The sequence below is a fragment of the Rhamphochromis longiceps genome, linkage group LG6 (assembly GCF_057381845.1).
Source record: "Rhamphochromis longiceps isolate RC_006_pf linkage group LG6, R_longiceps_female_GT1.1, whole genome shotgun sequence".
Lineage (NCBI taxonomy): Eukaryota > Metazoa > Chordata > Actinopteri > Cichliformes > Cichlidae > Rhamphochromis > Rhamphochromis longiceps.
The window spans coordinates 24,696,306-24,712,769 of NC_140562.1; the positions used below are offsets into that span (position 1 = coordinate 24,696,306).

The following is a 16,464-nucleotide window of genomic DNA, read 5'->3' on the forward strand; positions in this document are numbered from 1 at the left end:
GTGCTGGTCAACATATTGAAAGAGTGGGTGATTAGATCCACGGAGCTCATTTTCACACAGCAGCAACCTGATTCTCCTTTAGCGCAGCTAGCTAGCACTCTCATTTTGAAAAATGCCAGAGCATTTACTACAAAGAACACAAAGAAATTACAAAATATAAAAATGAAGCACACAACTTTAACTAAATCAAAAATTCTGTTACACAAGTATATGCTAATTAATCTCCGTTCCTTTTGGATAAAAACTGGTTTATTTGTTCTTTCCTTTATTACTTTTTCAGGGCTGGAAAATGCAATGTATAAATTCCATGATTTTTTCAGGCTGTCTATGAAAACACTGCCATTGATATGCAGATAGTAATGGTCTATGATCTATTATGATGACAAGACATAACTTTTCAAAACCTTCAAAACAAAGGGATTTCCACTTGACTTCTTTAAAAGATAATACAATAAGCATAGATAGTGTTCATAATGAACAAAGAAAATGTAAAAACTGGAAACTGACTGCTTTAGTGATAGCCAGGTTACACACTTAACTCTTACTGCCTGAACTAAGCTTGCTAATCTATGGATTAAAATCATAGAGGTTTCAAACCACCCAGGTATTAACCAAAAAAATGAATACAATGAAATAATAACGGCTGGCTCTCTGGGCACACAGAGAACAGATTGCCTGATTCTAATGCAAGTGTTATTCTTACCTAAGAACACTGTGCATGAGTGTTTCCAAAGCATTTCAGGAGTATTAAACTGTCTGTGCATCAATTAACATATTAATTGGAAGGAAAGAAGAAAGATGTGAGCTACTGTTCTAAGGCTAAAGAGGCATTTTGGCCAGGCCTTTGTAGCTCCAAATGAGGGTGCATCATTTGAAACGGCGCCAGATCATCTGGTCATGATCCAGTTATCATTGCACTGCTTCAGTGAGCACAATTGAGATGGCTCTGTTTATCAGTTATATTGCTCCTGCATTGCATTAGCACGACAGAATCGCAGCACCGCCCACCCCCCTCTCTCGCTTCTTTTCTCGCTCTCTCCTGTCAGCGTTAGATTTAGTTCGATGAATTCAAATGAAATAAGGCTCTGGAAAATCTTAGAAAGAAAACATTCGAATATTATCAATACACCCTTTTTCTCCACCATTCTTTTTCCCCCTTACATTCATATTTTGCTGTCAAAAATCCATCACTTGAGCAATGCTTTATGGTCAAAATGGTAAATTGATGTTCTCTTTAAAAAACAAACAACTAATACAAAGTTGTGTTGTGTGACTCACACATTTATCTTGCTTCCGTTATTGGATTTATTGGTCTGAAGTTCTTATTTCTCTAAAAAAACTATACATTCTTAACTGAAAAGGAATCAAAACCATTATTAGTATATGTGCATGTGTCTGCGTCAATCTGTATAGTCGTAAAAAAAAGACACAAAGCGACGTTTGTATCCAGAGTCGGCGCTCGTCTGCTTGGCTGAGATGACAGTTCTGCCACTAAGACAAGGACATGACAGCCAGAAAACTGACATTATGAAGTCTATGGTAATTCTACCGCTACTCTACCCTTGCTGCACTTGATGTTTTAGCTTGTTGCTCACATGCCACACAACAACACACTGTAAGATTCAGTACGTAGGTGACAAACAGCTGGAAGGAAATTAGGAAGCAAAAACAACAACAAAACGTACCACTCCAAAATCTGTTTTTTTTTTCTTTATATGCCTACTCGTTGTATTTGGAAACTGATGATCAAATATAGAATATATAAATAAATACTAAAGGGTAGATACTGTTTACATGCTAAAACTGAGTTATTTCACCTCAATGCCAGGTGACTGCTGATGGCGTCATATAATTCCACTTTTCAGGATCTAAATTAGAAGTTATTGTCATGAATTTGAAATTATGCTTTTATGAAGTGTCACAGGTGCATTAATGCTGAAAAAAAAAGGTCATTTAAATTTCAGTAGGCTACCTGTGAGCCAAGTTTGGTTACAAAGCTCCTGATTGTCTAAGAGGAGTTCAAGGACAAAGGAACAAACAAACAACACACCCAGACAAAAGTTGGCCAACATTCATGGTTTCAGTCTTTAGTCGTGTCCTGATGTTTTGTATCTTGTGTTTTAAAAGCTATTTTAAAGAATAGACAAGCGTCCTAATAAACATATTTGATGTTAATACAAATACCAGTATTCCCAGTATGAAAATGATGACTTAATTCAATTTCAATTCAATTCTGTTTTTGGTTTTTTTATGTTTAGTTACATAATGACATCAGCCACTCATCTTATTCTGGAAATATTAACTAACACACAATGTATTGTTGAATTATTGTTTTAACTGTCATGTCAAATCACTGCCTGAACACATTTCTTAAGAAATCTTGATTGGGATGTAAGAGATGTCATGGGCAGCTACAATAATGGAAAAGATAAATGGTGGATGCACATTCTGTTAAAAAACAACCCACGGTACAATCCCATGACTGTGTACTATTCTAGAAGAATACCTTTGTGTGATGTTAAGAGAAAAAAGGCAGCTGGAAGTTTGTCCTAGCAGATGTCAAATAGTCAGAGGTGAGAAGGAGGCAAGCAGAGTGCGATTATTGTCCCCTGACTGTTTACCCATGACAGAGTGATTCAAGCAGAGGGGTTAATAACTTGGCGTGACCTCAGATCAACACCGACAGACTACATTGAGTCTCTTTTAGTTCACCATTCTACAGTTAAACATCTTTCAAAGAGATAAAAAAACAGTGATTAGATGACTGCAGTATTGTGTAATTCTCCATAACAAAGTCAGTGTTATAATTTGCATTGATTCATTCTTTATGAACCGTTTTTGTCCCTAGAGATGGAAACAGCATATGGATAATTGGAAGTAGTATAGACATCAAATAGGCCTAAATTGAAAGGAGAATGCACAGTAGTAGCTCTGACACTACAAAGGTTGTTTCATGTCAGAATGATAGATAGATAGTGTCTCTTTGTAATCTAAACAATAATGAGAAACAAAAGGGTTGTTCTCTATTCATTAGGTATGTAGCTATTTACAACAGGTTGAATGGAACAAGTCAAGCCCTTATATTACAGAGTAAGCCCGTCACCTAAATAGTGCGTTTATGTTTGTAGCTGTTATATAATTGTTTCCACAGAGGAATTAAGAACTGGACTGGAACAACATTGCCAGTATTAGGAAAAAACCCAAAGACCCCTTTGGAAAATATAAAGATCCGAAATTCAATTTCAATGTACTTTATTCTGAGAATGTACATTTTGCCTTAGAAATGGCTATATGGTTACAAGGTTGTTAGGTTTTGTTAGGTGCAGCTTTTGCGTACATAAGGTTGTACCTTTCACTTTATAAAAAAGGCAAAAAGACAGTATGTAACAAAAAAAAAAATGTCTTCCCACTTTTTAATTATTGGAAAACATATTTTTGCAGATCCAGACATGAAACACACTACTAGAGGAGTTTAACCCCAAAAGAGTCTTCAGAAAATCCTTCTGTGGTCCCAAAACCAGCAGCTTCCAAGAAGTTGGCAGGGAATATATGCATACGTGACTGAAAAACAGAATGAAGGAAGTGCGGCACTACACAGCACTACACAGCTTCAGAAGTCATCAAATGGGTAGAGCCACTAGTCAATGCATGATAGTCTTGAAGCAGCAGGTTTTTTACTTAGTAATAAAGTTGTTTTAAAAAGATTATATCATTAACTGGTTTAACACACACACACACACACACACACACACACACACACACACACACACACACACACACACACACACACACACAGAAAGAGATTTACATTAACTGCACCAGTGTCTCCCTTGCTGTGTGGGGGTTTAAGTCTGACCTGCAGACAGATCACAATCCAGCTGTTTTTGTTTTTCAGTTTATCACCAAAAAAAAAAATCTCTTGCAGATAATTTCAACAGCTCTCATCCCTTCTGTTTTCCCCCTACTCAGTTGGATTATATACATATGGATTTAAGTATCAGTTAGCCTTATAAAACTAGCTAAACTAACTCACGGCTGAAAAAAAAACAGCCTGTGTTACAGGCGGTGCTCACATTCTCTCAATGTTCTTAAATCAGACACCTGAATGATGTTAAGTGGTGAAGTTTGTCGTGTACTTATAAAGCTTTGATAGCAGAGTGGCCTTTTGGGACATGCAATTGCACTTGTGCTTGCATGTCTACCACTAGATCTCATACCAGTTTAAAAGCCACTTTACTTAGCTGGGCAGACAAATATAGCCTCTAGACTGCAACCAAAACTGTCATATGCAATTTTTCGCCAGTTAAGGTCTTATATTGAAATGCCTAAAGTGTCTTTTTTTTTTTTTTAAAGAGTCATTTTGCCATGTGTTATGGTAACTGCCACAGCCACTGGTCTACATAACAGGGATTTATCCTTCTTCATTAAGTCTACATTGCAGGTATATTGCAACCACAGATCCTACAACCTTAACTGATGTGCATCTCTCCAGAAATGCATGGCTTCATCGCAGCCCGCAAGTATGGTGATTGGCCCGTTCAGTACCATCAGTTCCTCCTGTGCATTTCCAGCTACTTTTTGCAGCAGTTTTTGAATTTATCAGGAATAGAAAAACAATCATTACCTCAATACAAGGACTCCAGATGTGAGTAAATTCCTGGGAAGGGACTATCAAAACTATCAAATTGGACTTTCAGGAATGTAAAAAGTGGAAAAACTCAAATAGGTTTGCCTCTAAAGAAATTAAAACTCGCCAAAACAAAGAGTGGGGATCCAGGAGAGGAAAAAAGAGCATTTTCCCATTTGTATCATGGCTGAAATCACATACAAAACATTATGAAACGACTAAAAACTAAAAGCACAAATATTGGTCACAGTGTTGGCCAATTTCGTAGACTATGCCATAGGCTTTACAAAGATTAAAAGCGGAAGACTACATGAGTCAAAAGCAGTAAAACTGAAAAGGCACTGAGGCCTAACCAAGCAATACCAAACTCAGATTTCTACACCATTTCCCTCAGTGTTTTGCATTGCATAAAGCTGCCTGCTGTCAAAGATTACGCCGATTATAAAACCAAGAATTGTGACGCAGCAATGAGCAACACACATGCCAATACATATGCACATAAATCACGTTTAAATTTATTGTTATTAATATTAAAAGGTAATTAAAGAATCAGCTAAATTAAGAGGAAAATTATCCTCCTGGCTATAAAAGTAGGGAATGTAGGACGAGACTATGAACGAGCAGATTTCCAGCAATAAGTAGTCCATGACAATAAAATGCAGAATCAGGGGTTCATAATGCTGCAGCAGAGACCTAGTAAAAGTTAACTAATGTGCAACTGCCCAGTGAATGTAAAGCAATACTGAGACACTAGGAGGATTAGAAGGAGGAGGGACTGTCTCAACACTGTATCGAACTTTAGTTAGCTATGGGGTGAGCATATGTTTTCATATGCTAATTGTCATGGGGCACGAGGTTAAAAAGGTCATTCAGGTAAATATTTGATTGGAAAGATGCAAAAACAATGTTTTTATTTTCCGTTAAATAAAAAGAGTGGTTGTACAGTGCAGTGGTTTACACAAATCCCTTTGGGGTTACATCAGGAGGGTCATCCAGGGTGAAAACAGACTGTCAAATTAAACATGCTGAGTTAGCCTTGTAAGTAAGGGCTTCAAGTATGTCTCATTAAATGAAGGGGAAGTGGCTAAGCCTGCTTATACACCTCTGGACTCTCCTCATTTCTGATATATAATAATTTCAAGAAGCCCAATCGTACTGTGTACGGCAAAGACGTTAAGTGTTTCAACAAAATGCCAACATCCAAGCGTATATAACTTAATTAACTTAACAATTAACTTAATTGTAACTGTGCCTTTTTAGCACTATGAAAGTCAGCTAGGTTAGCTGTTATTTAGGTGACATTGTAACAGTTTTTAACTAAAGTTGGTTGATGTCAAGTGCTCTAAACAAGTGGCCAACCAAGTTAAAATGTTAAGTATGGGAATATATTTGGGATAATATGCAATTCAATATTTGAACAATCATTAAGTTATTCAAAATGTTGTTGTTGTTGTTTTAAAAAATGTTTTTTTTAGCAGTGCCTGGTAGGATGTAATGCTATTACAATTTCTACTGGTGCCAATGAAGCGTGTATCACATTCTCAGATTACATGACACTGTAAAAGCAGGAGAAGCATACAAGGCTGATGACCACTAGAGCCACCAGAATGTTTTGTGTGGAAACGAACAAAAATGGCATCCAGCGTTAGTTAAGCTAGCATGTCACAAACCTGCCACAGCTATGCACATTCATTTGAGAGCAGTTTGATTTGGGAGCGATCTTCCACTTAGTTCCCGTTGACTTTCAAATAGTGTTTTTGTCTTAAGTGCCCACCCCTGCTATGTACACACCACAAGTGTGAGAAGCAGTGAGCCAATTTGTACTAAGAAAATAAAGTTTTTTAGTATTTCATAAAGGCTTTATCATTTTTCCAAAGACATTTCCGCTGTGTGAACCATTTGAACAGTTGACAGACCCAAGGAGCCTGTGGTGGTTTATCTCCTGCCAGTTGATGTGAAAGAGCCTGCAATTCTGTTTGCCTACTTGCATGCACCAGTAATTACAACATGATTGATTTGTTATTTCAGCATGTTCCCTCTGCTCTCTTATCTACCCTCTGTATATATCACTAATTTTTAAACTTTCTACTTTTACAAACCTAAATGTCTCAGCTTGCTTTTTCTCCTCTCTTGCTGATTTGCCATTCATACTAAGGTTTGAAATGAGAGCTGAAATTTTCATAGATGCATTTCACACAATAAATCAGGCTCGTCTGTGAAACAAAGCACCGCCTAACAAATTCCCTTGGGTCTACAATTTGCCAAGAGGGGATATGTTCAGTTGTCATTTGTGTTTAATCTCTACTCCAGAAACTGTCAAGTAGATATTAAACTCCGTAAGGAGTAGATAGGCAAAAAAAAGTGTAAGAGAGCTAAAGTTATGGATTCTCCCCATTGTTCAGATCTGTTTACTTATGAGCATTTACAACACATCGCACATCTCTTTTAACAAATAAAGAATAAATATATTTATTTCCTAATCCCTGGGGGAGGCCTCCGGATTCTGCTTTAATGAGTGCCATACTTATTGACAGAATATTGTTTAACTGTGCATGCTTGCCATAATTAAGAGGGTGAGACTTATTCATTCCACCCCAGAGCGAATAACCACAACTTTAATTTAAGAAATAGCAAAAATGCTTCATTTCACAATTGCTTGCATTTGATGCCTCATATTTCTAATTAATGAGATAAGGAAAAGAGACTTTTGATGAGGCTTGCATGTGTGTGTCTAAGGCCCGTGTGGACACAAGCTATCTCTCAGAAGGCGACAGCCTTGAGGTGAGTAATCACCTCCAGGGATATTCTATGAGAATGGCCTTCTTAAAGCTATTAATTAAGCCTCATCTCTCACTGCACTTACCTCAAGGTAGGACACCAGAACTGCAGCCTCCCCCTAACCCTTTGTCTTTGCGTCACCCTTTTGCCCCTTCTGCCTTCCTTGCTTCACTGGCCTCCTATCTCTCCTCTCCTTTGCTTGTTTATCCATGGGTCTTTTTTGGCTGTAGGCTATCTGGGTTGCCCAAGAGTTGCAGCTCTATTCTCAGTGACAAGTCCTTGTGGCTATTACAGCAAAAAAGAGCAGTAAGCTCGAGGCGCACATGCTCACGCATCAAATAATAATAATAATAATAATAATAATAATAATTTAAAAAAAGACTGTCCAGGTTACAAAAATACGCCTGTATGAACCTTGATTATAAGAACATTTTAGTGAATAAGAATTGAAGCCAGAAAATTTGTGTATTGAACACAGGTTGGAAAAATACAACATAAATTAAACTATAAACATATATTAACATAAGCATTTATTTAATGACTGATGTGTTGGTTTTTACTTTACACATGTGAGTATATAAATGAAAAAAAATCATTGTTTCAAATGATAAAATTTTATTGTAAGTATGCATGGATAAACTTAATATGCAACATCTGTGCTTCCTGCAGTATTTTTTTTTTTTTTGCTTCACCCTTTTCACTGTTTTCTTAAATCTGTGTTTCTATAGTATCTGAGAGGTTCCAGAAATAAAACTAAAAATATTTAAGCAACTAAAAATAATAATGGCTAGTTTAGGGGGGACTTGTTAGTATGGTAACATAAAGCATATATGGTTAAATCTGTTTTGATCCTCTCTCCTTAATTTTTCTCAGAATCTCTGAACTTCTGAACATCGAGCAACAGTGATCTACAAACAGTGCTAACATGTGATCGTGACTCCCCAGTAACGTTGCCATATATCTGAAATGTAGACTTGTTTCATATACAGGTAGCATCAGATACTTCTTCCTTCCCTTACTTCTTCTATTACAAAATGTAATTTTAATATAAAACATACAGTAAAAAAAGGCCTGTGAGCTTTCTTTTATTTGATTTCCTCGTCTTTTTTTCATGTTTTTTCATAGGTTCATATGTAAAATCTAGAATGATCAAATGTAAATAAACGTACAAAGAAACCTTGTCCCCTTATACGGTTCACTTATTCCCATCTACTCCATATGCACTGTAACTCAGAGCCGCATGCCCACCGGGAAGAATAATTTATGTCCCACTGTATCTGCCAAGCAGTTGCATGGCTTGAACAGCGTGTTTCTCAGGTACAGAAAGGGAAAGGGAAAATAAAAAACCATGATAACAGTAATTAACAAGGAAACTGTCACAATACGGCCGTGTGCAGGCAAGAGTAGGACCCAAACGCAAATTCACAGAGACAAAAGGTAAACTCAAAAAACACAGCTTTATTGCTGGCGTGAAGTGGGACACGAAAAACAATACAAAATAAACTAAACTGGGAAAACTAAAGCACAAAGAGCCACAGGGAAAAATCACACAGCTATGATGGAGGACGCAACACTGACAAAGAGAAACATGGGGCTTAAATACACTGAGGGATAACGAGGGGGAATGAGCCACAGGAGGAGAGCACAGCTGAGAGTAATTAAGCAGGACGAGGCAAGGGAAGCAAAACTAGAAACATTAACATAGAACAGACTGTGAAAGTAAAACAGGAAACACACTGACGGAACTCAAGACGTGAACTTAACAGACTGGGGGAGACAGAACATAGGGATCTGAAACATGGAACAGAAAGGAACAGTAGATCAACATGAACATAACAACGCCACAGGGGAAGAGTAAAACTGAACACGATGAACACAGAAACACCAGACCTCTTCACAATAAAACAGGAAACATAATGAGACGTAGACATGACAACCCAAACTTCACAATGTAAGACACAGACATGAACACATGAAAAGCAGGGGAGATTTACCATAGTTGGAAACACGAGGGGGAAATAATAAGAACTAGAAACACTTAAGCATGATAACAAATGAACTTAGGAACCTGAAGGGCTTACATAAACTAAAACATCAAAATGAACTAAAACTCAAAACACTGGGTCATAAGACCCAGGATCGTGACAGAAACTGAACATATATGTAATATCAACCAAAAGCAATTTGTGATTCTGTTATTGCTGTGTTCTGAAGAAAAGGCACATATAATGTGGACTCCATTTGCAAGGCACAAATTAAACTATTCAGTGAGGCTACTGAAAAGCGCTACTAAAGGATGTGCTGGGAGCCATTCGGTCTACCGTGTCTCATAATGTGCATTAACACAAACCTTATTGAAGAACATTTTAAGTTTATATAAAGCCATGTTCTGCATATACATACTCCAGACGTGGCTGTCACATTAAATTTATAGTGGAAATCAAGAAAGCTATTATAAAATCAGTTATTAAGGAAACACACCATGTTTCCATGCTGCTGACTCTGCCCTTAAACCAGTAGATGCCTTGAAGGGTTTTTCGCGCTGACTGAACACTGCTGTGATGAAAAGGCTGCATGTCAACACTGGAATCCAACAGGCACCTTCACACCTGTGTTTTTATTTGTAAGACTTTCCTGCCAAGGTAAATAACATGCTTAGTTGAATTCAAAGCTCTAAGGATGACACCAGATCACAGCATTTGTTGGGTCGCTATATGTGTTTATTGACACATATTTCAATTTATGCAAAGTAGACACCTACAGTGTGCATCCTCCAGATGAAGGAAAGACTTTAAAGCGAGAAACTCAATCGCTGCATTGTTTTATTTACTCTGATCTTTTATTGATTTATTTATATGCGCTGTGTAACTTATTTGTTTGTCAGTGTGTATAGGCCTGTTACTACTGTTTCACATGACTGCACTGTCTTATGAGGTCTTTGTGCAGTCTAATCAATTTGCTCTTGCGTTCATCTATTTTTTTAAGCATATATACTTTTTTTTGGTTTGTTTGTCAAGAAAAATGCTTCACAAATCAATACTCCATCAAAACATTTATTTTAAAGCAATGATCTCAAAAGCTTGAATCAGAAATGATTCCGACTTCCAAACAGTTACTAGAGCTGATGATCCCAGTGTGAAAAAATTTACCTCAAATTATTCCAGTGAAGGTTATACATTCTTCTGAAAGTGACTATTTGGTGGGGGTGTCTGCTCTATACAAGTCCCCGTCCATTACAATGGAAAATATGTAAAATAACTACACTCACTGGCCACTTTAATAGGTACAATGGACATATTAGGTCCCACATCCCAAAGCTATTCTATTGGATTGAGATGTGTTGACTGCGGAGGCCATTCGGGTACAGAGAAACTCACTGTCATGTTCACTGCGGATGATGATTTGAGCTTCGTGACATAGTGTGAAGATGGATACACTGTGGCCATAAAGAGATCGACATGGTGGAAAATAATACTCCGGTAAGCTGTGGTGTTTAATAAAATGCTCAGTTGGTACTAAAGAGTCCAAAATATGCCACACCAGCACAACCAGCCTAAACCATTGACCCATACAAAGCAGGATGGAGCCATGCTTCCATGTTGTTCATGCCAACTTTTGACTGTGCCACCTGAATGCTGAGAGGGACACCAGACAAGAGGTGGAAAAGTCTTTCCTTTTTGTTTTTTTCTTTGCATCATCTGATGTGAACAAGCTCAAAAAGGCTGTCTTGGTTATTAATATCATTGCTATCCATGAAACAAACATTACTGATGACCTTCCACAGTGAATTAAAGAAAAAAACATATCATCTCTATACTCTTGTGTTTTTCCTCTTTACTGATAATAACAGCTTCATTTTTCCATTACTGTTGCTTTCTGAATAGGCATTCTCAACTGAAAAGCTTTCTGTATTGTTCATGAAGAATATAAATATCATGAAGTTTCTTTCATTGTTCATGAACAATAAAACTTTCCACATTTGCTGGCTGAGTTAAGAATATCTATGATGAGTTTAGTGAAAGAGATTCTAAACTTCATACTGTACAGTGGAGTGACACCTATCAGTGCAGTGCCAGGATTTCTTTTTTTAAAGCTGTGATTCTTCTAAAATACAAATATAACATTTCCAAACAATGTCAGGAAGTGGGGCTGTGTATGCATGAAAACTATACAAACTAAATTAAACAATGTTTTACTGATACACGTCAGTCAAGTCTGCAGAAGGAACAGATAAAATGTGAAAAACCGACTTCTGCCCGAAGCAGAGTTTTGTTCTGTGGGAGTAGGAGTGCAACCGCTGCTGAACAAGTGCGAGAGAGTTCACAGTGTGAGGGGAATATATCATGACAGAGAGAAAATGACCAAAAATATCCATTAAAAAGGCCTTCACTCCAAAATGAGCTATCACCAATTCAGCACCTTGGGGGCAGAATAATCTTGCTTTTAAACAACCTGCAAGTTGCACTATCAAGCAGAGTTTCTGAGACGAGCACAAGGACAATGTGAAAACCACATTGGTGTAACTTGGTTAAATATGGGTGAAATTACGGGTGAAAATAGAACCCTGCATTCTGATTTAAGCTTTTAATGGGGATGTAACGAAATGTATTTGACTCAGCCTCATTTCAGTCATATGTATATAGCAGTTCTTCGGTGTTCTGGGGTAAAAAAAATAATTGTTATGTGTCTTCTTATTGTTTTTTTTGTCATCAATAGAAATAATGATAGTATATATTTATTTGTTGTGCAAATGTTTTCGGAACCTAATGGGTCAAAAACTAATTCATGTGACAGGCGAGAGATCCATAAGGACATCCAAATTTAAAAACTGTCCCCTTTTGATCAACTATCAAATGCAGTCCATTGACTCCTACCTTCATTTCATTCATTCATTAGACGAGCCTAAAGTGTCTTTTTAGGCTATTGATAATCAAAGTGGACACTTTTGGGTAAATTCAGTTAAGAAAGGAGTGGCAGCTCTCTTTTTAAGCCATGCAAGTCCAGGAAAAGGAAAATCTACAAATAGGCAGTGAGATCTGAGGAAAGGCTTAGGAAGCACATATAGTCTTAGATGTGAATTAAAGAAATTAACATTTAATAGAAGAATGTCTGATGAATGTCTGATGAATGACTGTTGCACAGTCAGCCATCCCAAGGCTTCGCAGCAGTAACAGAATCCTTACATTTATCTTTAAGATTTTGTTGAAAGTTTTCTTGAATAGACGTGGATAAAGCTAATGAATAACAACCAAAAAGATTCCGTCTTTAACAACAGACCTCCGAGTGCAGTATTGATTGAGCTGAAAGTGCGATGGTTTGTGAAAATCGAAACCTACTAAATAATGTAACCGTGTTGATATACAAAAACTGCTAATCCCTGCAATATTTGTGATGAAGTGTGGAATGGAAAAAAAAAATCATATGGCTGCAAATCTGAAAATTCCTGGAGGGATTGTTTCAATTTCAACATCCGCCTGGAGATTTCTCTTGTCCTACTTAAGGACGAGCTCACTGTGTTTCTGAGCCATGCCTCAGACTGTTTCTTGAGTTTCACTGTGCTGCAAGCCAAGGCTGTTGTAAGGTTAAACTATCTGACAGCTCCAGTTTCACGGCAAACAACACACATCCTCGGGCTGATTTTCACATACTTAGTAGTGTGTATTCTCATATGCTCCATTTAGATTGATCATGCATGATTAAGCTTGGTTATTGGTGCCTCCGTTGCTGAGCGCAAAGTGTAAGGAGATTGTTCAGAAGGAGGAGAGCTGGGAAAGAAAAAGAGATGTAGGTGGGCGAAAGAGTGAATATCTAAATATACTGTAAAAGACTTAATGGTCTCTGCGTGTGCATTGCATTAGTGTTCTTCACATGTCTCTGTGGGATTTCTCCTTCTAAATCTTTGACTCTCCTGTACTTGAAGCTTGGGCTGCAGAGGTGTCTCATTGATTGAACTGAAGGGTTGTTAATAGTAACCAGTTTTGTTTGATATTAATCCAAAAAGAGCCCTGTATGAGTTTGCTCTGGGATGTCATTTTTTTCACTAACGTCCATGTGAATGACTGAGAAACAAATTACATATAAATTCCCTCTGACCGAGTCAGGAACACTTCAGTACTTGAAGTTAATATATATAAATGTAGTAAGATGACAGCATCAGGTGGTTGATAAGCAATGAACAAGGACTTGTGCCTAAAATGAGATACACAAAACTTCTGGGGAACAAAAAAAAATCCCAAAAAAAAAAATCATCAAAGCTACTTTGGACTTTGCACCCTTTCCGTTTTGAAAAATGAACCTCCACCCCCCGCCCCCAACACACACACACACACACACACACACACACACACACACACACTCCCCACGATTTACACACAGACATTAAATTTAATTAAAACTAGACCTAAGGTGAAGCAGTAATGGCTTCACACTCTGGTGACTACCAGACCTAATCAGGCCAATAACTGCATTTTTCTTTTTTCTTTAAATGCCAGAACACAGCGCCAAATTCTAGCCTGAAGGACTGAAGCACGTGCTGCCACCATCCACTTGGGGGTGATGACACAGTCTTCATATACAGAAAAGTCACAAGGCCACTGTTTATTTTGATGGTTTGACTGTCTGAATTTCTTATCATTAATTTGAGAATAAGATCAATCAATAAATATGTCTGATAACTTCTGATGTCTTGCCATAAAAATTTGAGTCCAAGTCCTGGCCTGTGTAGCTGTCCAAAATGAGCCCCGCCACTGCAGTATACCTACACTTAAAAGCTGTGACAGATGGCGAGAATAGGCCTGCCATTAAGCTGGGCTATATTCAAAGCAAATGCCTTATGAAAAAATAGATCATGTATCTTTCAAAATTGCAAACGAGGTTTGGATAATGAAAAGTTCATTTCAGCACACTGATAAGAACTCCTAAACATTTTCAAACAAAAAAACTAAATACACTAGAAACTAAAAAAAATCTAAACTGTATTAAAAACTGAAAGTCAAAATAAAAATAAAACCTAATTACAAAATACAAAACTAAAACACTCTGGTATGAATCCATTTGTAGCCACTGTGCTAATTTTTTTGACAGTGTATTTAATTTTTGTTTTAGTTTACATGAACAGGATTTTATTAATCTGGTGGACAGTCACCACTTGATTCAACACCGCACCACGGCCGCCTACTCTTTTTTTCCCCCTATTTCTTTCAAACTGTCCTACATTAAGGTTTCTAGATATTCTTAAAAGTATTTTTGTTCGCCTCGTTGTCAAATCGAGGGTATTTCTTTCCTAAATGAGCCTGCTTCTGCCCAAGCAGATGGTTGTACAACATGCAGGATTTATCACTGTTCACTTCATACAGGTGTGCATGTCTTAAATATAATATGATTAACCAACTTTCTTGTGCATACAGGCAGTTCCTATGCACAGATTTAGAACGTGCATGCTCTGAAAAATGAGGCCGCTGTTACTTGAATGTCTATTCTTGGCACAACGACTTTTACCAGAACGCCTCATCTAACACTTCACTCTTAGACATGCAGCTCCTTACCAGATATAGATTATACCAGAACAATAACACATATGAATGTTGATGAAGCTTGCAACACTATGCACGTCAGCGTAATAACAATTTGCTTCATTAAGCAACAAGCTGCGAGTGTTCAATCTATAATGTTACTTACTTACTTGAATGTACAGGATGCTTATAAAGGACAAATTAGACAACCAGGTGTTGAGCACCATGAAAAGTAGACAAGGGAAAGGAAAATCTACAGAAAACCAATAAAAATCCATAGTTTACCTATGCATACTAGTGATAGAAAATTGTTGTAATTGTTAGAAGCCAAAACATTTATTGAAATCAAAAGTTAAATAATGAAAATCATATTCTTCAAGCCCTAGTGTGTGTGGCGGTCTTTAAATAATGTGTGTTAGGACTCTGTACTCTTGAAAAGACTGATATACATAAAATATCTTTAAAACAATATCAAGCATAGGGGTTCATATTTTTGTGTAATGAAATAAGAAGCATCGATTAAATGAGAAAACTGCAACAAAGCTGTAAAACTAGACCATCTGTTTAAAAAGGAAGTATGCAATAAACCTGGTTCTTAAGGGAAAATAGGCAAACACAAATAAATAAATATTGACCAATTCAGCTAGCCACAAAGACCATTAAATCAATCAAAACATTCTAATATAGTGCAGGTTTTTCAACCAACCTGCATTGATTCCTGTAAATGAACTTCCAAATGCATAGTAAATCCTACAGGTTTGATGTAACAGACACACAGCTCTATATAGAAATGCTTTTCTGGCATTTAAATACAGTAATAAAGCTAACAAAAATCAATAATGCATTATCAAAGAACAGGGGAGAAATGGGTGTCTATAAAGTACATGATCTAACAGAACAACAATCTATTTCTTTAAAGGTCAGTAAGCTATAAAGCCTCGCCCAACTGCACAACTCCCTCTCATTCTTCCCTGACACTATAGCCACTCATATTTTTCCAATATTTTAGGGAATTATCACCCAGAAGCCATGAAAAAGCATTTTAGACCTTTCTCGATCTAAGTAATCGCTTTATTAGTGACACAAAGATGAGTTTGTGCTGTTATATGGATCCAGAGGGTGTAATGAAATTTGACTCTGCTGCTGAGTAACGATGAAATAAAAAGGAGAAGTTGACCAAGAATCAATATGATATACAGCGATCAGTCACAATATTAAAACCACCTCCTTAATATTGTGTGGCTGTTGTGTGGCCCTACCAAAACAGCTCTGACCCACCGGAGCAAGGGACCTCTGAGAGTGTCCCGTGATGTCTGAAACATTGATGCTGGCAGCAGATCCTTTGGGTCCTGGATTTTAGGACCCTCAATGGATTAAGTGTGGCAGGGATCATTGCTTTACACAGAGGGTGGTTTGGGTATTCTGCCTTGGTGCTATCCATAAAACTAAAATCCAAATGACCAGGAGCCAAGGCATTAAAGCAGAACACAGCATTAAAATATAATATACTGCTGTCTTAAATGGATAAGGTCGGCTAATTCATCCACA

The 16,464-nt window shown here is 37.3% G+C and overlaps 1 protein-coding gene across 1 annotated transcript in view; it reads right to left on the bottom strand.

Moving 5' to 3' along the window:
• The window catches only part of ctnna2 (catenin (cadherin-associated protein), alpha 2), a 340,484-nt gene that overhangs the window by 197,276 nt on the left and 126,744 nt on the right, over window positions 1-16,464 (bottom strand). The window lies entirely within an intron of this gene.